The following is a 24,001-nucleotide window of genomic DNA, read 5'->3' as shown; positions in this document are numbered from 1 at the left end:
TTTTGTGAATGTTTTTGCATAATTCAATATTAGACATTATAAGGCATTTTCCCTGCATCTACTAATATGACCATAAGATATTTCTCCATTAGTCTGTTGATGTAAATTTTCTAATGTTAAATCAATTCCAAGATAAACCTATTTTGATCATAATATTACCATTTTTATCCATTAACTAGATTTGGGTTGCTTATTTTTTATTTATGAAGTTTACATTTATGTTTCTAATTAAGGTTGGACTATAAAGTCTATCATATTTGTTTTGACAGGTTTTTTTTTTAAGTTTTATGTATCTATTTATTTGAAAGGCAGAGCGACAGAGAAGGAGGGAGAGATAGGGATAAAGAGGTCTTCTTTCTTTTGGCCCACTCTCCAAAGTCTTCAATAGCCATAGTTGGGCCAGGCTGAATCTAGGGGCCAGGTACACCATCCAGGCCTCCCACATGGGTGGCAGGTACTTAAGTACTTTGCCCATTATCTGCTGCCTCCCAAGCACATTAGCAGGAAGTTGGATCAGAACCAGAGGTGGAACTCAATCCCAGGTACATCCCAAATGAGACACGGGCATCCCAAGCAGTGACTTAACCACAGAGCCACAACACCTGTTCCTCTTAACAGAGTTTTATGGCAAGGCTATCATAGCTACATAGAATGAGTTTCTATTCCCTCTAAGAATTTATGCAAGTTTAAAATATATTTTCCTTGAATATTTCATAAAATTACTTATAAGCCCATTGAACTTGGATTTTCTTTCATGGAGAAATTTTTGAACTACTTATTTATTTTATTTAAAAGGCCGGCGCCGTGGCTCACTAGGCTAATCCTCCACCTAGTAGCGCCAGCACACCAGGTTCTAGTCCCGGTCGGGGCGCCAGATTCTGTCCCGGTTGCTCCTCTTCCAGGCCAGCTCTCTGCTATGGCCCGGGAGTGCAGTGGAGGATGGCCCAAGTGCTTGGGCCCTGCACCCCATGGGAGACCAGGAGAAGCACCTGGCTCCTGCCTTTGGATGGGCGCGGTACGCTAGCCGCAGCACACCGGCCACGGTGGCCATTGGAGGGTGAACCAACAGCAAAAGGAAGACCTTTCTCTCTCTCTCTCTCACTGTCCACTCTGTCTGTAAAAAAAAAAAAAAAAAAAAAAAAAAAAAAAAAAAAAAGTATTTTAAGTTTTTTAACTTTCTGGTAACTTGAGCCTTTTTAACCAATGTGACTTTCTTCACCTCTAAAAATGCTGCATCATTTAAAGTCTATGCTGTGTAATGTCAGTACTATGCTGTCAACTTTCCTTTGGCTTCTGATCATTCACTTATCTTTTTACTTTTAACCTACCTACATTCTTAATTCTTAAAATGTCTCATAAATAGTGTGTGGCTGAATTTTTCAACTACATTCCTCTAGATTATAATTACTGATACAGCAGGATTTATTTCTACATCTTAGACTGTGCTTGTTGTTTATCCTGCCTATTCTCTACCTTCCCCCACTTTTCTTGAGTTTTATTATTTTTCTCACTTTATCTTTCCCAAGAAAGCTATCCATATTTTTTTTACCAATTTTCAGTAGTTACCTTAGAAATTTTAACATGCATTTTTTTAAAGATTTAATTATTTGAAATGTAGCATGCCAAGAGCCAGCTGTTGAAATTTGGGGATGAACCAGTGGATAGCAGATCTCTGTGTCTCAATCTCTATCACTCTGCCTTTCAAAGAAACAAATAATCTTATTGTAAAAATGCAGGAAGAGGGGAAGGGAGACCTTTCTGCTGCTTTATTCCTCAAATGCCCACAACATGTAGGACTGTGCCAGGCCAAAGCCAGGAACTTGGAACTTAACTGGGGTCTCCCTTGTGGGTGGCAGGGACCAAAATACTTAAGCAAGCCACCACCTGCTGTCACCTAGTGTACTCAACAGCAGAAAGCTAGAATCAGAAGTGGAGCCAACAACTATTGAGGAGCAGGGTTTTTTTTGTTTGTTTGTTTGTGTGGTTTTTTTTTAATACTATTTGTTGAACTCTTTACTTAGTATAGGGTTAATATACTTGTATAAAGTTAATTGAAAATAGATCTCAGTAAAAAAATAATGGGAATAAGAGAGGGAGGAGAAAGGGGGGTGGGAGGGCAGATACACTGGGAAGATCACTATGTTCCTGAAGTTGCATTTATGAACTCCATGAAGTTTGCATTATTGAAATAAAAGGTTTCTGGGGGGGGGGGGGGGAGGAAGTGGAGCCAGGACTCAAACCCAGCCATTCTGTTATGGAATGCAAACTTCCTAAGAGGCATCTTAACCTCTGTGCCCAATGCCCACCCTGATCTTATTTTTAAAAATAATTTTAACGAAAATACAATCCTAAACTGACCTTGAATTTCTCTCAATCTACAAAACATAATTCTCTACTGTCTTCTGTCTTCTACCTTCTATGGTTACATTGTCAAGATAATCTGTTCCATCCTTGAAGATGGCATGGTCACAGAGTAAGAGGCAGCTTAAGAGCCTCTCTTTCAGATCCTATAATTCTATTACATGTTGTTTATGTGTAGGTTTCTTTTTACTTCGGTGTTAATGCATATGCCTTCATGAATATTATTACTCAGCCATTATCTTTTCAAGTTGCCTCTTTTCCATTTTCTCTCTTCTTGTTCTCAAGCTATAATTAAAATTTTCTTTACTTTTAGTTGATTCCCTGTTTGTCTTGATTTAACTTCTATTTAATCTATTGAGTTATTTTCAATTATTATTTTTTCAAATTCTGTTTGGTTCTTTCTCAAATTATCTTGTTACTCATTGACTTATGTATTTATGTGTGTATGTATTCATTTGTTTGAGAGTGAGAGAAAGGGACACCAGACAGAGCTCCTATCCCCTGTTTCACCCCAAATACCTACAACAGCTGGGACTGGGCCAGGCCAAAGTTGAGAGCCAAGAAGAACGCAATCTAGGTCTCCCACACAGTGGCAAGAACCCATCGTCTGCTGCATCTCAGGGTCTGCATTAGCAGGAATGTTGGAATCAGGAGCAGCAGCCAGGAATTGAACCCAGGCACTCCAGCATGGCACACAGGCATCTTAATTAGCTTAATAACCACAAAGCCAAACACCCACCCTTGGTTAACCTTTATGTTTTCTAGTCCACAGCTCATATCTCGTGTTTTGAGAGTATTTTGGTGTTTTTTTTTTTTTCCGGTTATTTTGTTCTGTTTGTTTTTCACTTTGAGATATTCATTTGTCTTCTAATTTCAAATGTGGGGAATCTGTAGCCAGAGATAAAAAACAAGTTTCTCTAAACAGGGAAAAAAATTGGCTTCTGCTCAGTATCAGGAACATTTCAAATTTGAGGAAACCTATAACCCAAAATTTCTGCTTGGGGTTTTACTATGTAGCTATACTGGATTCCAGATGCATATCTGAACTGAATCTGGTTTTGTGAACACAAATTCTCCAGACCAAACAATCAGGCATTCGTTAAGCACCAATGTTTTAATTTACTTTAACATTTATTTACTTCTTTGACAGAGTTAGAGAGAGAAAGCAACAAAGAGAGATCTTGCATTCACTGGTTCACTCCTCAAATGACCACAACAGTCAAGGCTGAGTCAGGCCAAAGTCAGGACACTAGAACTCCATTCAGGTCTTCCACATGGGCAGCAGGGGCACAAATACTTGGGCCATCTTCTGCAACTTTCCCCGGTTTATTAGCAGGGAGCCGGATCAGAAGTGGAGCAGCCTGGACTTAACTAGCACACATACGGTATGCTGGCATTGCAGGTAGCAGCTTACCCCACTATGCCAGAATGCAGGCCCCAATTTCCAAAGCTTTTAAATATCAGAAATGGACTTCAGAATAGCTCTGTCTCTCATTCATTCATATATAAGGATTCCCAAAATTCAGTCTCAGAAAAGGCATCCCAGTTTCCCCAGTTCACCTGACCCTCTCTTCTGTCCTCTTCCCCACTCCCCAGTGAATGAAGGGAGCTCCTCACGGGGAAAGTGTTGGATTCTCACCTTCAGCTGCTGTCCCTACCCTATCAGGAGACTGGGCAACTGAACAGAGTTACAAACATCATCTGTCCTCCTCTCACTTTCAAAGAAGGGTAAGTACAGAAACACTTCCCCCTTTTGCTAATCAGAGCACATGAGGTGTAAAAGACTGTAATTGTTCCCAATCAACTTATGAATGAAATAACCTATATGCAGGCTCTGGGCCATGCTCCCACAGAGAGGAAGGATGCCTAAACTCAGTCCCAGTCTTGAAGAAGTTCAGGATCCAAATGGGAGAACTGGGTACAGAAACAAAAAGACTTATGTCCAACTGGCACAGCAAAGGGCAAAGTAGATGACAGACAGGCAGTGAAGCATATATCATAGGAGTTTAATGAAAGTAAACCAAGGCAATCAGAAAAGGGTTCCTGGAGGGTGGGAGATCAGAGCTAGGTATCAAAGGACCAGGAAAGAGGATAATGGAACATTTTAGTAGACAAGAACGATGGATACTCAAAAACTGTTTTTCAGTCACCAAAGAAAAAGTTACCTTGATAATACTAAGATGCTGTTTAAATACAATGTGATGTAATAAAAAATGTGTGCTTAAACATAAGTTATCCAGAATATAAATCCTGGGATAGACACTTTATGATAAGAGCGATAATAAAAACAATAATTTTGTAAAGATTTTAGACTAAAATAAAGCTGGCAAAGTTAATAATTAAAGTTTAGTTCTAGTCAAAATGGCAAGCAGTACCAGGTCAGTGACTAGATGGTATTCAGAAATGGCACTGGGGGGCCAGCATTGTGTCATAGCAAGTAAAGCCGCCACCTATGACACTGGCATCCCATGCAGGCACTGTGGTTCATGTCCTGGCTGATCCACTTCTGATCCAGCATTCTACTAATGACCTAGGAAAAGCAGTGGAAGATGGCCCAAGTACCTGGGCCCCTGACACCCATGTGAGAGACCTGGATGAGCTCCTGGCTTCAGCCTGGCCTAGTGCTGGTCATTGCTGCCATCTGGGGAGTAAACCAGCAGATAGATGGTCTCTCTCTCTTCCCTCTCCCTCTCTCTCTGCCTTTCAAATAAATAAATCGAAGGAAAGAAGGAAAGAAGGAAAGAAGGAAAGAAGGAAAGAAGGAAAGAAGGAAAGAAGGAAGGAAGGAAGGAAGGAAGGAAGGAAGGAAGGAAGGAAGGAAGGAAGGAAGGAAGGGAAAGAGGGAGGGAGAGAGGGAGGGAGAGAGGGAGGGAGAGAGGGAGGGAAGAAAGCATCATTACAAAGCTGCTGGATTTGATAAACCAGGAATTAGTGCAGGACAATATAATACAAGAACACAGAAATAGAAAAGAAGCTGTAAGAGGGCTTTCTGAGAACTGCTTTGGCAGGATGTGTCACCTTAAGAGAGTAACGGACATGACCAGGAGGCATCAGATCTTGCTCCAAGAGCAGTAGACAAAATGTGGAGGGAGATAAATCCTACCTTGAGCCCCATCTGAAAGAGTCTATTTAGAAAAGAAAAAAGAAGAATGGGTAAAGAAGTAATCACTTGGTCGAAATCTAGGAATGACACTGTCCTCAAAGTATTTTTAAACCTGAAACACAGCAGAAGGGGTTCCAAGATGGCAGAATAGCAGCACGGTGGTCTGCTCTAGGCTAGGCGAAATTAGTAAGAAAAAAAGCGGAGAAAGTACACTCTCAGGGGAAAGTTGCAGGGAAAACTGCATGGGGGCCCTGCTAAAGCACTGGAAATGGTCTGCGCCTGGGTGGAAGGTGCAGACACGCAGCAAAGACCACGGGCACAACAAATGCCCCAGCAGACCGGGTTCAGAGAAAGTGCCCATTCTGGCGAGCAAAGGGAGGTCAGACTACACGGGTCCCTGCCACTGCTGATACAACTAGAGGGAGAACCTAGTGGACTGTCTGAGTCTGGCCCAGAACCCTCAGAGGAGCGGGGTGACTGCTAACTCAGAGGGAAAAAAAGAAAAAGCGATGTCTCTCTCTTCCCCTCTCCCCCCATCAATATCAGTGCCCTGCAGCCAGCTGTGGGAGGGCTAGCACCATTTTGGACACAAGCAGGTAACAGTTCCTCCAGCTCTTGTATGTGAACCAGGCAATTAGCAGGGATACTCTCCATCCTGTTGGTATGGGCAACATGGCAGCTTGAGTGCAAACACTGTGAAAACACTGTGACTGTGTCAGAGGGTGCAGAGTATAGCTGGGTTTCTGGGCAATCACTGGATGTAGCTCCGCAGGCGCCGAGCCCCTTGGTTGCCTGAGGCAGGCACTCCAGCAGGAACTGTGCTCACAGTAAGAACTGTGCACATCATATGTGCTGTTCATATGGCACTGTGGAGGAGTACTGAACACACTGGGGGCTACCACCCAGGCACTGATCAGCTTGGAGGAGAGGAGGTAAGGGGGTGATCACACCCACAGAGGTGACAATTCCCCCACTTCTGTGAACAAGAGATCTACCACTCTCAACTTGGGTGTTACCCTGGATACTCACCCCACCCTGGAGCACTGACCAAAGCTCCCTGGACATACCCACCACACACCTCTTGGTATTCACTGAAAGTGCAGATATTCCACTAAGCCACAAAGTCATAGTTCAAAGATAAAAGCCATGAGAGGAAGGGCCAGCACTGTGGCGCAGAGGGTTAAAACCCTGGCCTGAAGCACTGGCATCCCATATGGGTGCCGGTTCTAGTCCCGGCTGCTCCTCTTCTGATCCAGCTCTCTGCTATGGTCTGGGAAAGCCATAGAGGATGGCCCAAGCGCTTGGACTTGTACACCCACATGGGAGACCCATAAGAAGCTCCTGAATCCTGGCTTCAGATAAGTTCAGCTCTGGCCATTGTGACCATTTGGGGGAGACCTCTCTCTTTGATTCTCTCTCTCTCTCTCTCTGTAACTCTGTCTTTCAAATAAATAAAATAAATTTTTTTAAAAAAAGGAATGAGAGGAAAAAAAAATAACAATAAACTCCACAATGGCATAAAAATAAAAGCAGAAACTCAAGAAACAAGAATAAGGAAGACAAAATGATGCCCTCAAAGGAACACAACACTTTAATATTAGAACTTGAAAATAAATAGATTGATGACATGATGGAAATGGAATTCAAAAATTAATCACAGGATTACTTAAAAACAATCAGAAGCAAATCCACAAATTAAAGAAAACCATACATGATTTGAATAAAATTTTTTTTTTGACAGGCAGAGTGGACAGTGAGAGAGAGAGAGACAGAGAGAAAGGTCTTCCTTTGCCGTTGGTTCACCCTCCAATGGCCGACACGGCTGGCACGCTGCGGCCGGCGCACCACGCTGATCCGATGGCAGGAGCCAGGAGCCAGGTGCTTTTCCTGGTCTCCCATGGGGTGCAGGGCCCAAGCACCTGGGCCATCCTCCACTGCACTCCCTGGCCACAGCAGAGGGCTGGCCTGGAAGAGGGGCAACCGGGACAGAATCCGGCGCCCCGACCGGGACTAGAACCCGGTGTGCCGGTGCCGCTAGGCGGAGGATTAGCCTAGTGAGCTGTGGCGCCGGCTGAATAAAATTTTTTCTTATGAAATTGAGATTTTAAAGAGAAATCAAAGCAAAATATTAGAAATTAAGAATTCAATAGATCTAATAAAAAATGCAGTGGAAAGCCTTAACAGTAAATTTGGTGTGGCAGAAGAAAAAACATCCATGCTAGAGGACAAATCTTTGAAATTTTTCAGTCAGACCAAAAAAAAAAAATAAAAGAAAGAAAGAAAGAAAAGAAAAAGAAGAAGAAATTAGAAAACTTAAAAACAGTGTTGGAGATCTATGGGTTACTATCAAATGGCCCAACATATGGGTCTTAGGAATTCCTGAAGGCCTGGAAAGAGAGAATGGACTATAAGGCCTTTTTAGTGAAATAATTACAGAAGACTTCCCCAATTTGGAGAAAGAAAGGGACATCTAAGTACAGGAAGCACATAGAACTCCTAATAGACGTGACCAGAAAAGATCTTCACCAAACACATTGTAGTCAAATTTTCCATAGTAAAACATAAAGAAAATATTGTAAAATGTACACAAGAGAAACACCAGATTACTTTCAGAGGATCCCCAATTAGACTCACAGCTGATTTAATATTAGAAAGCCTAAGGGCTATAAGAGAGTGGCAAGATATAGTCCAACTCTTAAGAGAAAAAAACAAACTGTCAACCCATAATACTGTACCCTGTAAAGCTCCCATTTATAAATTAAAGTTAAAAATTTTCCATAATAAACAGAAATTTAAAGAATTTGTTACCATCCATCTAGTCTTACAAAAGATCCTTAAGGATGTGCTACACACAGAAACACAGAAACATGGTCAGCACTATGAAAAACAGTGAAGGCAGAAAATCTCACAGTAAAAGGACAAAGGAAAACTAAAATAAACAATATGAATATGTATGGAAAAGTGGCAGGGCCAAGTTGTTACTTATCAATAGTCATCTTGAATGTAAATGACCTCAAGTCTCCAGCTAAAAGATACAGAGTGGCAGAATGGATTAAAAAACAAGAACCATCTATTTGTTATCTACAAGAAACACATCTCGCCAACAAAGATACTCATGGACTAAAACTGAAAGGATGGAAAAAGATATTCCCTGCTAACAGAAACCAAAAAAGGGCTGGTGTAGCCATCCTAATATCAGACAAAACAGACTTTAACACAAAAACAATTAAAAGAGAGAAAGAAGGACACAAAGTAATGATTAAGGGAGCAATTCAATAGGAAGATATGGCAATTATAAATACATATGCACCTAATTACAAGGTACCTGGCTATTTAAAAGAAATGTGTTTTTTAAAAGATTTATTTATTTGAAAGACAGAGTTACAGAGAGAGGTAGAGACAGAGAGAGAGGTCTTCTATCCACTGGTTCACTCCCCAGATGGCCGCAACAGCTGGAGCTGTGCCAATCTGAAGCTAGGAGCCAGGAGCCTCTTCCAGGTCTCCCACATGGGTGCAGGGGCCCAAGGACTTGGGCCATCCTCTACTGCTTTCCCAGACCATAGCAGAGAGCTAGATCAGAAGAGAAGCAGCCAGGACAAGAACTAGCACCCATATGGGATGCCAGTGCTTCAGGTCAGGGCTTTAACCCGTTGCACCACAGTGACAGCCCCTAAAAGAAATGTTAATGGACCTAAAGGGAGACAGAGACTCCAATACAATAGTAATGGGGGACTTCAAAACCCCACTTTCAACCATACAGAAAATCAGCAAGGAAACAACAGGGTTAATTAACACTACAGACAAAAGAAACCTAACAGAAATCTAAAAAAAATTTCCATCCTACAGCTGCAGAATACACATTCTTCTTACCAGTGCATGGAACTTTCTCTAGGATTGACCACACATTAGGCCATAAAACAAGTCTCAACAAATACAAAAAATTTGAAATCATATCATGTATCTTCTCTGACAACAATGAAGCTGGAATTCAACAACTCAAGAATATTTAGATCATATGCAAACACATGGAGACTGAACAACAGGTTCCTGAATGAACAATGGATCATTGAGAAATCAAAAGAGAAATCAAAAAATTCCTGGAAACAAATAAAGATAATACTTCAGAACAAAACTTATGGGACACAGCAAAAGCAGTTTTAAAAGGAAAGTTTATACCAATTGGTGCCTACATCAATAAATTGGAAAGTACCAATTAAATGACCTATAAATGCATCTCAAGGACCTAGAAAAACAACAGCAAACCAAACCCAAAACTATTAGAAGAAATCATCAAAATTAAAGAAATAAACAAAATTGAAACAAAATACAAAAGATCAGTGAAATGAAGAACTGTTTCTTTAAAAAATGAACAAAATTGATACACCATTGCCCAACTAATCAAAAATAAATAAATAAATAAGAGGGAAAAGACCCAAATAAATAAAATTAGAGATAAAAAGGAAATACAGCAACAGATACCACAGAAATAACAAAGAATCATCAGGAATTACTACAAAGAGCTATATGCCAAGAAATCAGGAAACCTAGAAGAAATGGACAGATTTTTGGACACATACCACCTACCTCAATTGAGCCATGACAACACAGAAAACCTAAACAGATGGAACCAAGATGGAAACTGAATCAATAATAAGGACCATCCCAGCATAGAAAAGCCCAGGGCCAGACATTTAAAGAACTAACTCCATTTCTTCTCAAGGTATTCAAAATAATTGAAAGGAAGGGAACCCTCCCAAACTCCTTCTAAGAAGCCAACATCATCTTAATTCCTAAACCTGAAAAACATACAACAGAGAAAGGCAACTACAGACCAATTTCTCTGATGAACATAGATGCAAAAATTTTCAACAAAATACTAGCCAGTCAAATCCAACAACACATCAGAAAGATCATTCACCTGGACCAAGTAGGATTTATCCCTGGTATGCAGAGATGGTTCAACATCTGCAAATCAATAAATGTGATACATCATATTAACAAACTGAAGAACAATAAAAATAAATGAAATAAAACATCCTTTCATGATGAAAACCTTAAGCAAATTGGGTATAGAAGGAACAATTCTTGGCACAATCAAAGCAATTTATGACAAACCCACAGCCAGCATCCTATTCAATGGGGAAAAGCTGGAAGCATTCCCCCTAAGATCCAGAACCAGAGAAAAATATCCACTCTCACCATTGCTATCCAATACAGTCTTGGAAGTTTTAGACCCATTCGGCAATAAAAAGAAAACAAATGGATACACATTGGGAAGGAGGAAGTCAAACTATCCCTAGTTGCAGAAGACATGATTCTATATAGAGAGGATTCAAAAGACTCCACTAAGAGGCTATTAGAACTCATAAAAGAGTTTGGTAAGGGTGCCGGGTTCTAGTCCCTGCTGCTCCATTTCTGATTCAGCTCCCTGCCATGGCCTTGGAAAGCAGTAGAAGACAGCCCAAATCCTTGGGCCCCTGCACCAGCATGGGAGTCCATGAAGAAACACCTGGCTCCTAGCTTCAGATCAGTGCAGTGCCAGCTGTAGCGGCTATTTGGGGAGTGAACCAACGGAAGGAAGACATTTCTCTCTGTCTCTCTCTCACACTGTCTATAACTCTACCTGTCAAATAAATTAAAAAAAAAGAGTTTGGTAAAGTGGCAGGATATAAAATCAACACACAAAAATCAACAGCCTTTGTTTATACAGACAATACCACAGCTGAGAAACAACTTTTAAGATCAATCCCATTCACAATAGCTATAAAAAAATCAAATACCTTGGAATAAATTTTACCAAAGATATCAAAGATCTCTATAATGAGAATTACAAAACATGAAAAAAAAAATAGAAGATACAAAAAAATGGAAAAAGATCTTCCATATTCATAGATTGGAAGAATCAATATCATCAAAATGTCCATACTTCTGAAAGCAATTTACAGATTCAATGTCATACCAATCAAAATACCAAAGACATTTTTTTCAGATGTAGAAAAAAATGATGCTGAAATTCACATGGAAAGACAAGAGACCCCAAATAACTGAAGCAATCTTATACAACAAAAACAAAGTGGAGGCAGTGTGGTGGAATGAGAAGGCCATGCAAAGATGGCCGCTGGCAAGCGAGCATCAGTTACTCAGGAATGGCTTTGAAATCCACCTGGCAACAGAGCCTGCCTGACAACAGGCTGTGATTGGATGGCTTTGGAAACCACATGGCAAACGGAGCCTGCCTGGCAACAGGCTGTGATTGGATGGCTTTGGATTCTGCCTGGCAACAGGCTGTGATTGGTTAAGGCATAGACCACCCCTTGACTGGATCAGCTGCCTTGGCTATATAAGCAGCTGTAGCAGCTGAAATAAGTAAGTCTTCGGGCTGCTCGCCTCAGGCCCACTTTCACCCGACTCCCAGGGTCTGTATGGTGACTCCTCGCCTCTTGCCCCCACCATGCTCCTCCTCTCAGAACAAATCCTCTCAGAAGAAATCAACTGCAACAAGGCAGCACAATGCCAGATTTTAAGACATACTACAGGGCAGTTATAATCAAAACAGCACAAAAACAGATATGTAGACCAATGGAACAGAATAGAAATTCCAGAGATCAATCCATGCATCTACAATCAACTTATCTTTGACAAAAGAGCTAAAATCAATCCCTGGAGCAAAGACAGACTCTTCACAAATGGTGCTGGGAAAACTGGATCTCCACATGCAGAAGTATGAAACAAGACCCTACCTTATACCTTACATAAAAATCCATTCAAAGTGGATCAAAGACCTAAATCTATGATTTGATATTGTCAAATTACTAGAGAACACTGGGGAAACTCTACATGATAGTGGCATAGGCAAAGAGTTCTTGGAAAAGATACCAGAGGCACAGCCAATCAAAGCCAAAATTGACAAATGGGATAAAATCAAATTGAGAAGTTTCTGCTATGCAAATGAAGCACAGCAAAGTGAAGAGGCAACCAACAGAATGGGAGAAAATATTTGCAAACTATGCAACTGATAAAGGATTAAGATCTAGAATACATAAAGAACTCAAGAAACTCAACAACAACAAAACAAAACAACCAAGTTAACAAATGGACAAAGGACTTGAATAGGCACTTTTCAAAAGAGGAAATTCAGATGGCCAACAGACACATTAAAAAATGCTAAGGTCACTAGCCATTAGGGAAATGCAAACCAAAACCTCAATGAGGTTTCACCTCACCCCCATAGGAATGGCTTTCATACAGAAATCAACAAACAACAAATGCTGGTGAGGATGTGGGGAAAAAGGTACCCTAATCCATTGTTGGTGGGAATGTAAACTGGTACAGCCATTGTGGAGAACAGTATGGAGATACCTCATAAATCTGAATATAGACCTACCATATGACCCAGCCACCCCACTCCTGTGAATTTACCCAAGAGAATGAAATCAGCATATGAAAGAGTTATCTGTACCTCCGTGTTCACTGCAGCTCAATTCACAATAGCTAAGATACAGAATCAACCAAGATGTCTATCAACTGAAGACTGAATAAAAAAATTATGGGATATATACATCATGGAATACTACACAACAGTAAAAAAAAATGAAATCCTGTCATTTACAACAAAATGGATGCCACTGTAAACCATTATTCTTAGTGAAATAAGACAATCCCAAAAAGACAAATACCATATGTTCTCCCTGATCTGTGGTAACTTACAGAATACGTTGAAGGTAATCTATAGAAGTAAAATTCACGTTTTGAATTGTAATGACATTGAACAGTACTTGTCTCAACTGTTGAGGAACAAGCATTTTTTTAAAATATTTATTTTATTTATTTGAAAGAGTTACAGAGAAGGGTAGAAAGAGAGAAAAAGGTCTTCCATTCACTGGTTCACTCCCCAAATGGTCACAAGAGCTAGAGCTGAGCCGATATGAAGGCAGGAGCCAGGAGCTCCTTCCATTTCTCCTACATGGAAGCAGGGGCCCAAGAACTTGGACCATCCTCTGCTGCTTTCCCTGGAGCATTAGCAGGGAGCTGGATCAGAAGTGGAACAGCTAGGAATTGAACCAGTACCCATATGGGCCAGGGCTTTTACCTGCTGCACCACAGCAATAGCCCAGAACAGTTTTTGTGGTTTTTTTTTTAAATACTATTTGTTGAACTCTTTACTTTGTATAGGGTTAATCTTATATGTATAAAGTTAATTAAAAATGGATCTTAGTAAAAAAGAAGAATGGAATAGGAGAGGAAGGAGGAAAATGGGTGAGAGCACCGGTGGGAGGGAGAATAGGGTGGGGAGAATCACTATGTTCCTAAATTTGTATTTATGAAATGCATGAAGTTTGTATATCTTTTGTAAAAGGTTTCTGGGAAAAATAATTGTACCAATAATTGTACCAATTCTACCAGATGGTATTCAAAAACTGCTATCCCACTTCTTCAAAGTTGATCTTTTAGTCTATAGTAGAAAGAATGAAGTGACATCTTCTATTCTGAGGCTCCACTCAAAACTGAAATTTATAAAGTACCCCATAGTTAATGAGATAAAAGCACATTTCATCTATACCAAAATGCTGATTTTTATCTATCAGTTAAACAAAAGTCTAAAAGTTTGATGATACACTGTAGCGTGTGGGGAAATTATCACTGATACAATTCTCATAGAAGTAAAAACTGTAAAAACTCTATTGGGCCAATTTGATGATACTTACCAAAACTACAAACATATTATCGTTGACTCTGAAATCCCACTTCCAAAAATATATTCCATAGCTGTACTTGGACATGTGAAAAATGGTATATATGAGGTTATTCACTACATTATGGTGTGCAAAAGATTAAAAGCAACCTATTTGATTGATATGATTAAATTACAGTACATCCATAAAATGGGAAATATGCAGCCCAAAGATAAAGTAATAGCATGAGGGCAATACAGAACTTTTCAGTGCTCATCCTTCCGTAAATAAATCAACCTGGGAGCTGGTGTTTTGCCATAGTGAAGTAAGCCATATCTTGCAATGTCAGCATCCCATATGAGAGTACCGGTTCAAATCCTTGCTACTTTGCTTCCAATCCACCTTCCTGCTAATGTACCTGAGAAGGGAGGAAAATATGGCCCAGGTACTTCGATCTCTACCAACTGTGTGGGAGACCAGGATGAAGATCCTGGCTCCTGACTTCAGCCTGGTCTAGACCTGTCTATTGTGGCCATTTGGGAAGTGAACCAGTGGACAACCTGTCTTTCCCTGTCTCTCTGCCTTTCAAATAAATAATCTTTAAAAGCAAATCAATTTGAGGGCCGGCGCCGCAGCTCACTAGGCTAATCCTCTGCCTGTGGCACTGGCACCCCGGGTTCTAGTCCTGGTTGGGGCACCGGATTCTGTCCCGGTTGCCCCTCTTCCAGGCCAGCTCTCTGCTGTGGCCCAGGAAGGCAGTGGAGGATGGCCCAAGTGCTTGGGCCCTGCACCCCATGGGAGACCAGGATAAGCACCTGGCTCCTGGCTTCAGATCAGTGCAGTGTGCCGGCCGCGGCGGTCATTGGAGGGTGAACCAATGGCAAAAGGAAGACCTTTCTCTCTGTCTCTCTCTCTCTCACTGTCCACTCTGCCTGTCAAAAAAAAAAAAAAAAGGCAAATGAATTTGAACTATTCATACATAGAATTACCTACATGACAGCTAAGGGAGCCAAGTCAGAAACAAAGCCCCTGTGTGTAGCCCAGAAAAAAAAATTAAGACACACTGAAAAGGGGAAGAACAGTTTCACTTTATCCACCATCACACCTCCCACAATCCCAGGCAGCATAGCATAAAGGAAGATATCCTCAACCTCAGGTAAGGAGAGGAAAGTAAGCCTCAGACCCCAACTATAGAAAAATATAGAAAAATTCCACTATAGAAATATTCAGAAGTGACAGCACTCACAGTGCCAAATTCCAGGCCATTATCCCAACTAAGCCTTCATACCTGCCCTGTCACTGGGTTAGATTCCATAGTGCTAGATTCCAGACAGCTCTGTTAGACTCAGCTTCTAGGCAGCCTTAAAGCCTGGAGCCCACCAGGCTGACCCAAGCATCCCCAGGCTGTGGACTGGCCCAAGAAGCACAAGGATTTAGGGCTGCCCCAATGCCAGGCCAGTTCACACAGGGTCAGTCTTCAGGGCAGCCTCAGGACCAGTCGACCCCCATGGACTCAGGCACCAGGCCGGTTCCAATGCTGGGCCAAGTCTGTAGATTCAGGTTCAAGGCCCATTCTACAAAGATCCCTATATATCAGGATTCAGGGCAGCCCCTATGGATACCTGTCCCAGGCTCCCTCTGGTAAATCTATGTTCTAGGTCCATACCCACAATATAATCAACAGGCTACCACTCCAGTAGATCCAGGATCCTTACCCAGCCCAAAGACCTAGATGCCAGGCTCACCCACCTACTGACCCAGGTACCAGGTCAGCCTGCACAAGGACTCTAGTAGCAAGTCTACTAACAAATCACACCAGACTAGCTGTTATAAATTTTTTAAAAAATTAAAAATTAGTGGGGGCTGGCACTGTGGGGTAGCAGGTAAAGCCGCTGCCTGTAGTGCCAGTATATCATATGGGTGCCAGTTCAAGTCCCAGCTGCTCCACTTCCCATCCAGCTCTCTGCTATGTACTGGGAAAGCAGTAGAGGATAGCCCAAGTCCTTGGGCCCCTGCACCTGCGTGGGAGACCAGGAAGATGCTCCAGGCTTCCAGCTTTGTATTGGCTCAGCTCTGGCCATTGAGGCCATTTGGAGAGTGAACCAGCAAATGGAAAACCTCTCTCTCTCTCTCTCTCTCTCTCTCTTTCTTTCTCTCTCTCTCTCTGCCTCTGTAACTCTTTGAAATAAATAAATCTTTTTTAAAAATTAAAAATTATTATTAAAAATGAAGAGGTCAAAGGAGTACTTAGCCTAGTGGTTAGGACCAGTTTAAACACACACATCCCATCCCAGAGTGCCTGGGAACAAGTCCCAGTTCCAGCTACTGATCCCAGCTTCCAGTTAATGCAGACCCTGAGAGGCAGCATGACTCAAGTCGCTGGGTTCCTGACAACCAGGTGGGAGACCTGGATTGAGTTCCAGCTCATTGCTTTAGCCCTGATCCAGCACAGGCCATTTCAGGCATTTGGTAACAGAACTAGCATCTGGCACCATCTTTTTCTTCTTCTACCTCACCTCAAATAAATAAATAAATAAATAAAAGAAGAAGAAGATTTCAAATAAGCAACCTAATGCTATACCTCAATAAGTATGTGGTACAGCAGGTAAGGTCACTGCCTGCAGTGCCGGCATCCTCTACAAGTGCCAGTTTGAGACCTGGCAGCTCCACTTCCAATCCAGCTCTCTGCTATGGCCTGGGAAAGCAGTAGAAGATGGCCCAAGTCCTTGGGCCCCTGCACTCATGTGGGAGACCCAGAAAAACCTAATGGCTCTTGGCTTCCGATCAGCCCAGCTCCAGCTGTTGTGGCCATTTGGGGAGTGAACCAGTGAATGGAAGATCTCTTTCTTTCTCTCTCTGCCCCTGCCTCTCTAACTCTTTCTAAATGAATAAATAAATCTTTAAAATAATAATAATAATAAGCATTGAGGTGATGTATAGGTGACACATATTCTAATTACCTCAGTTTAATCACTTCAAATGTATATATATTTCAAAACATGCTTTAAACAATAAACACAATTTTTATTTGCCAATTTGAAAGATACATTTTAAAAATAAATAAGCAGGCTCTTTACACTGATATGGAATGATACACAAAATATACTGTTACCAAAAATTGCAAAATGTTAAATGATGTGGCTAGTGTACTATTATTTGATTTTTTTAATTTTTAAAATTGATTTATTTTTATTTATTTGAAAGTCCTGGTCCACTCCCCAAATGCCTATAATGTCTGAGGCTATGCCAGCCCAAAACCAAAAGCTCCGAACTCAATCCAGAGTTGGCTGGGACTCAAGCTCTTGAGCCATCACCTGCTGCCTTCAAGGTTACACATTACCAAGAAGCTGGGAATAAGAGCAGAGCTAGAACTTGAATCCAAACATACTGAGATAGGAAGCAGGTGTTGTAAGTGGCAGCTTAACTGTTGCACCACTGACCCCTACTATTTGAGTTCTTAAAAGATTAAAAAAAAAAAGACATATCTGCACATACACATATATAAAAATATACACAAGAAATTAATAACACCATTGGTCTTTGAAAGAAAGAATTGAAAGGCTGAGGAAGAGAGATATGGCAGAGAATTTTCATTAAATGCTCTTTTTTAAGTTTTTAAAATTTGTATCCAGGTATATGTCTGATCTATTCGGTTATTCTTTCCCAAAGAATAAAAATTAACATTGCCATAAGAATTTCATGAGAAAACATACTTTCCATTTGTTTTGCCAAGTTCGAGATGAGAAATCTTCTACCATGTGCTGAGAACTGGTCTGGATTTGAGCTTTTGCTTTTGACTGAAACTTGGACACCAGATAATAGATTTCACATTTCTCTCTTTTTACAAATGAAACAGAAGTTGGTACACAGTTTCTGTTCACCCTCTTCCAAGACTATTTTAATGACTTACCCAGTAAACAGAAAAATACTTACAATTCACAATCTATTTAAAACAACAAAAGCTGTGGCCCAGCATAAAGCAGGCATAGACAAGGTTTTATTTCTTTTCCCACTTGGAAGAAAAAGACTCCTGTGACATCACATTCAGACACTGTTCAGGAAAATAGGAGTGATCCCACGACAATGATTTCTATGTGGGCAGAAAAACCAGAAAGGAAAAACAGGAAGAAACTTCCCAGCCTTCACTCCACAAACACACTGCCAGGGAGAGACAAGGTTAGTTGCTCCTGAGTCAAACGGGTCTGCTTCCCATTGGCCCACTAGATCTGGCAGCAGCCAATAGCCAGGCTTCATGAGAGGCAAGAAAAATATGAAAGCTTGAAAAAACCTCCCAGCCCTGTTATGAAAACCCAGAAGACTGTAAAGAGCACTCGTTTATAAAATTGCTGAGCGTGAACTGTGGTGAGACTCACAAAGAGTAAGAGAATTGCTTTTCTTTTCTTTAAAATTGCCTCCCAGTCTCTTACTTCTATCACTTAAGAGCCAGGAGACATTTATTTATTTCTTATCACTGAAACCCAAGTGTTCTTCACTTCTTCCTTTAATTTCATTAACTTGAAAGTTTCAAAATTCTAAAGGCACAAAAGCATATACAGTGAATGGCTTACCTCTGGCTCCCATCCCCAGGCAGCCAATATTATTTTCTTGCACAGCCTTCCAAAGGGGCTCTATATGCAGACAAGAATAGACTTTCCCGCTCAAGACCTCCTCCTTTTTGCACAAATGATTATATGGAACCAAAACTCTTTATATTGAAATAAAAAAATGAAAGAACCTTTGCATAATCCTAACTCCATATGAACACATAATCCTTTTCTACAAAGAAATCTCTTTTTAAAATAAATTTCCTTTTCAATATTTCCCTTCTCACTCACAATTAAGAGAGAGCTGTTTAATACAAAGAAATAGAATGTCTAGAGAACTAAATTGCATACAACTGCATCACCAATCAACTCACTTAACTCTGGTCCAGGATCGTGGCCCCTCACAAACCTCTATTGCTCTTCCAAGATCTCACGACCGGTAATTGTGCAGAGGTTTTATTAACACTCCATGGAGAGCTGTCCTGAGGTCCACAGGTGCCTTCAACTAAATGAAGAGGGAGGGAAGCGGGAAGCTGAATTCAAATCTTTGGTTCCTGTGGACTAGTAACAAGGAAGTGAAGAAAGATGAAAGGGAAGCCTCCAGTGCTTTCAATCAGTTAATAAGTAACTCGCATACTGCAGCGCTAAACTAGATCCTTGTGCCTTCCGGGGCAATTAAACAGGGAAGGCATGGGCATCTGAACGACTGGACAAATTTGTTAAGAGCCTCAAAAAATTCAGAAGAACCAGCTACAGAGAAAAGAGAGCTCTTCATAGGACAAACCACTGAAAACTCAAGCAGAGCCCAAACCAGAGAGTTATACAGGATCTGTACAGAGTGAGGAATGGAGGCTGAATTCAAGTTTGAAGTCCAGCATCCAGTTATGTGAAACCCTCTGCCTTTACTTTTATTCTGGAGTCAGAGACATGAAGAGGAAAGAGGTGCGCTTTTAGGTGTAGTATGCTACTAAGAGCACCAGACCAGGTATCTGCTGGCATGGGTTCAAGTCCCAGTGTGGCCACCAATTGGCTGTGCGAGCATGGACATTCCCGAGCCTTAGCTTCTCAGTGGGTAAACGAGCTCAAAAACACTGCAAATCTGAAACCAGCTAAGTACAATCCAATCACAATTTCCCAGAACCACCACAGAGCAGTATAAAGAGTGCCAAAATTCCACCTTTGGGCACAACTGCATACATTTCCAGCAGCTGTCAAAGATGGTTCTGAGCCCCAACTGCGTTACCAGAATACCAGAAGGCACCGTGTGGTTCATCCCAGCAGTAAATCTGTTTAAGACTATTTCAAGGGGGCCGGCGCTGTGGCATAGTGGGTAAAGCCACCACCTGCAGTGCTGGAATCCCAAAAGGCACCGGTTCGAGTCCTGGCTGCTCCACTTTCGATCCAGCTTTCTGCTGTGGCCCAGGAAAGCAGTGGAAGATGGCCCAAGTCCTTAGGCCCCTGCACCCACAGGGGAGATCTGAGATCTGGAAGAAGCTCCTGGCTCCTGGCTTGTGCAGCTCCGGCCATGGCCATTACAGCCAACTGGGGCGTGAACCAGCGGATAGAAGACCTCTCTCTCTCTGCCTCTCCTTCTCTCTCTAATTCTGACTTTCAAATAAATAAATAAATCTTAAAAAAAAAAAAAAGAGAGAGAGAGAGAGAGCTTATTTCAAGAAAAATAGGTGGGCAAAGTTTATACAAGGTAAAACCGATATCTAAGTCTTGAGATGCCAGAAAACACACATTAAAATCTTGAGAGGTCCTCTTAGACCCCCTGCGAGTTACAATCAAGAAGTGATAAGTGGACCACTTTGATGTGGAGCAAACCTCTGCAGAACAGAATCTAAACACAACTCACTTCTAAACAAATAGCCCAACAAAGTTTATAAACAAAGTCATGAATGTTTTCTGGAACCAGGCCTCAATTTATAACCTTCTAAACTCCATCTACAGGTTACAGCTTCCCCACCCACCAGAAGCTCATCAGAAACACTTCTGTCTGTACTTTGCAGGAAATGAGGAATTTGAAAAGCAACTCAGAAATTTAAGACTAAATTTATGAAAAATACTAAATGACAACATAATGTAATAGACCTCGGAGGCAGAGAGACCTTGGCTCAGATTCAAATCTGTTCTGTACTCACTTAGATCCTAAGCGAGAAATTAACTTCTCCGAGCCCTGTCAATAATGTTGGATAATAATTCTGACCTCCCTTGATTACTGTGAGTGGTAGAGAATCATAGCAAATGCCTAGTCACATTAGGAACATGGCAACGTTCACTTCCTCCAGAAATCTTTAAGATACTTACTGGACAATAAATAAGCAGAAAAACTATTCTTGCCTGTATTAAATCCTGATCATAGCAAAATTCCTCAGGCAAAATAGCTACTAACTGAAAAAGAACTCTTGCATTTATATACATGCACCATATGTGTTCTCATGATATACACTTGCTTGCAACCAAATATATCATCAGAAGGCATCCACTGTCAATTTCACTCAGGTTAAATCATATGAAATTGCTCACTTATGACCACTTTATTCCTACAACTATAGAAATTGCAGATAGTTGCAAATAGCAAGTCTACAGCAAGGACTTGATATCTGCCTGTCCTGCCTAGATTTTCTGAAACTAGCAAAATCATTAGAAATCAGGAAATACATTTTCATCCCAGTTCTGCCATTTCTGTGTGACTTAAAAAAAATCACTTAGCAACCTTGAGGCCCAGTTTCCTCATTATATAATAAATATGGTTGATTCATCTTTTTCTGTTCTGTAACTTAATGAGTATTAAGTTAATGACTAAAGCAGAGGGATTTAGTTTAATGAATCCAAATCACGGAGTTTGTAAGGACGTTTTTAACTTGGCTATAAAAGTTCTCTAGGTTGTTCCTTTCACGTCTATCCTGTCTTCTTCTTTGAAGCACAGAAGAGAGAGACCTTGATGATAATAACACAAAGCTGTGTAAACTTCTTTGCAGGCTTCTTAAAACACTTCTAATTTGGCATACTCTACCATAGCAATACTGGATTTCTCCTTAAACAAAAATGGTCATGGGTGTCAAAGAGATGTGAGTGAGTGTCCACTGAACTGTGTCTAAATGATTTTCCTTGTGACCAAAGCCAGCCTGGAATAAGCCTCTGCTAGTGAGAAGACAGAACAAGCTTCCCAGGCAGAGGAGGCATTGTTCAAAGTAATGAGTTCTGCACCACTTGGTCCACAATTCACAGCTGAGTCTGATTTTCCTAGACAAAGAGCAATAACCAAACGGGGAATGCTCTTCAGCAAGCTTCTCCGAGCTTCTAACTGTCATCAGACTTCAGAGATGGTGAAGACAAGATGTGCAGAATCTCCCTACACTCCAGCGTCCTAGGAATGACGAGAGGAAATGTTCGTCAACCCTGGTCAATGTTATGCCAAGGTGTGTCAAGACTGCAGTGGGTTTAAGTAGAATTTGAACTCAATAAAAAATGCCTAGGAGTTATTCCAGCTCAAAAGTTAAACTGCTTAAATGCTCGATTGTTATTTCTTTTATCCTTCTATCATAATTTAATACCCCTTCTTTTTTTCCTTCAGAGAAATAATAGTCATGATCCCCCAAGCATGCCGATCACAGCATTCTTAGAAGGGAGCTGCAGGAGGTTTATTATGTCATGAAACATGGAGCCAGAACAAAGGACCACTGAATCACTCACCTTATCTTCATCTCAGAAACCCGAGAATAACAGGGGTTCTATTTTTTCTCCCAAACTCAGCACTGCACTTGCCAAGGCCACAAGCTTTAGGTCTGAGTCTGAACTACAAAAGGTGAGTAGATGGATGAGTTCAATGCTTCCTATCCTATAAATTAACGTTTGTCTAAATTGCTCAAAAACTGCGTTGTTTTAAACCAAAGTTTGAGCATTTGTTTCTGAATCTGAAATTCTGGTTGACCAGCCCTGACTTAGTTGTTCTCTTAAGAGTATCAAAGATAAGTATCTTTACCCTGAAGACCTGAAATAGCATTAGAATTGTCATGAGAACTCAGGACTCTTAGTTCATCGGTTTATTCACCATGCCAAATATACAAGTTCCCAATAAACACTTCGATGCCTGAATGAATAAGTAAATTAGAGAGAAAACATTTAAGAATTTCCACAGTATTTTCAATTAGGGAAACCTAACATGAAGCACCTTTATTATATTCTATTTCTATAATATATCCCAATAATTATTTAGGAGACAGATTCTTAATTGAAGCTATGACATGGGAAAATGTATCAAACTGAAACAGTCACTTTAACAGGTTTTCTTTAAATCTGGTGCAACTATAAATCCTGGCTCTGCCCACCAACCTCCCCTCCCTTTGTCTCATTCCCACTGCCCTCCCCACTCCACCCCCAGGCTTCCCCCAAGCATTCCCAATCTCATTATCCAGTGATCTGCTAAAACTGCAGTTTATCTCCTTGAACCAGCAGAAACACATGTCAATGAGAATTAGGGAATTGGAGCCAGTTACAAGCTACCAAATAGGGTCACAAAGTATCTGAACCTGAAGATTTAAAAGTCTATTTTTTAAGTAAAGAGGGGGGAAACAATTAAATTTTTTAAAAAACTTAAACTAGATGGATTGCACAACATCTAGGCAAATGGGATGGGAGAAAGGACTTTAACAGCACTTTATCTGCTGGTTATTTGGAAAGTAATATGCTGATTTCATTTGCATATGGAGGAAGGATATTAGCTTAAAACTTCCATTACGAATGAACACTTGCTATTCTCTAAAGAAAATCGTTTTAAAGTTGGATACAGCAAAACAAGACCCCCATGTTACATCAACCAAGGTACTTTAGCCACACGTTCCCAGGTAGCTCCATTTTAAACTTTTATTAGAGATTACCTTAGTTCTGACCAATGTTTATTTAATACGCTGTCAAATATTGTTGCAGTCTACGAAAAATAAGCAACAAGAAGCCACAGCTCCTTTTATGGACATACCCCCTAGGTTGTGTACTCTTGCCAAACACCAGCCTGTGGGTCAACAAATGGGATTTAGAAGACGGAATGGGGCTGTCAAGACACAATTTTCAGAAAAGAAAATGACCCTCAACAAAAGGCTTGAGAGAACTAATTTGTATTCAGGCTCCTGGAAAGATTCTCTGCAGAAGATCTTAGCCCCAGAAGTCATCAAAACATAGGGGAAACCGGAAAAACAGCGGGCTTTACTGGGAAAGCCTTTGTTTCTCTTCACTGGCATTTTACCACGGTCCGTTAAGGAGCGCATCTCATTATTGTCGGCGTGCCCTTAAGGGGACACAGGTGCTGCCGGGTAGCACAC

The 24,001-nt window shown here is 41.0% G+C and overlaps 1 protein-coding gene and 1 long non-coding RNA gene across 7 annotated transcripts in view; one reads left to right on the top strand and one right to left on the bottom strand.

Moving 5' to 3' along the window:
• PLCH1 (phospholipase C eta 1) overlaps positions 1–24,001 on the bottom strand; it is a 300,525-nt gene that overhangs the window by 235,917 nt on the left and 40,607 nt on the right. The window contains exon 1 of one of the 6 annotated variants that reach the window (XM_017346859.3): positions 19,090–20,162. The exons of the other annotated variants lie outside the window; for them this stretch is intronic. The gene's annotated coding sequence lies outside the window, so the exon portion shown is untranslated. Of the gene's footprint in view, positions 1–19,089; positions 20,163–24,001 lie in introns of those variants that run through there. 6 annotated transcript variants of the gene reach the window in all.
• Positions 22,294–24,001, top strand: part of LOC127489486 (uncharacterized) — a 29,766-nt gene continuing 28,058 nt past the window's right edge. Inside the window, exon 1 of the long non-coding RNA XR_007917404.2 lies at positions 22,294–22,491. This is a non-coding gene — a long non-coding RNA (uncharacterized lncRNA). The remainder of the gene's footprint in view (positions 22,492–24,001) is intronic.

The sequence above is a fragment of the Oryctolagus cuniculus genome, chromosome 4 (assembly GCF_964237555.1).
Source record: "Oryctolagus cuniculus chromosome 4, mOryCun1.1, whole genome shotgun sequence".
In the NCBI taxonomy this organism is placed as follows: Eukaryota; Metazoa; Chordata; class Mammalia; order Lagomorpha; family Leporidae; genus Oryctolagus; species Oryctolagus cuniculus.
Note: the sequence above shows the minus strand (reverse complement) of the source record. Positions and strands in the feature narration are given on the sequence as shown.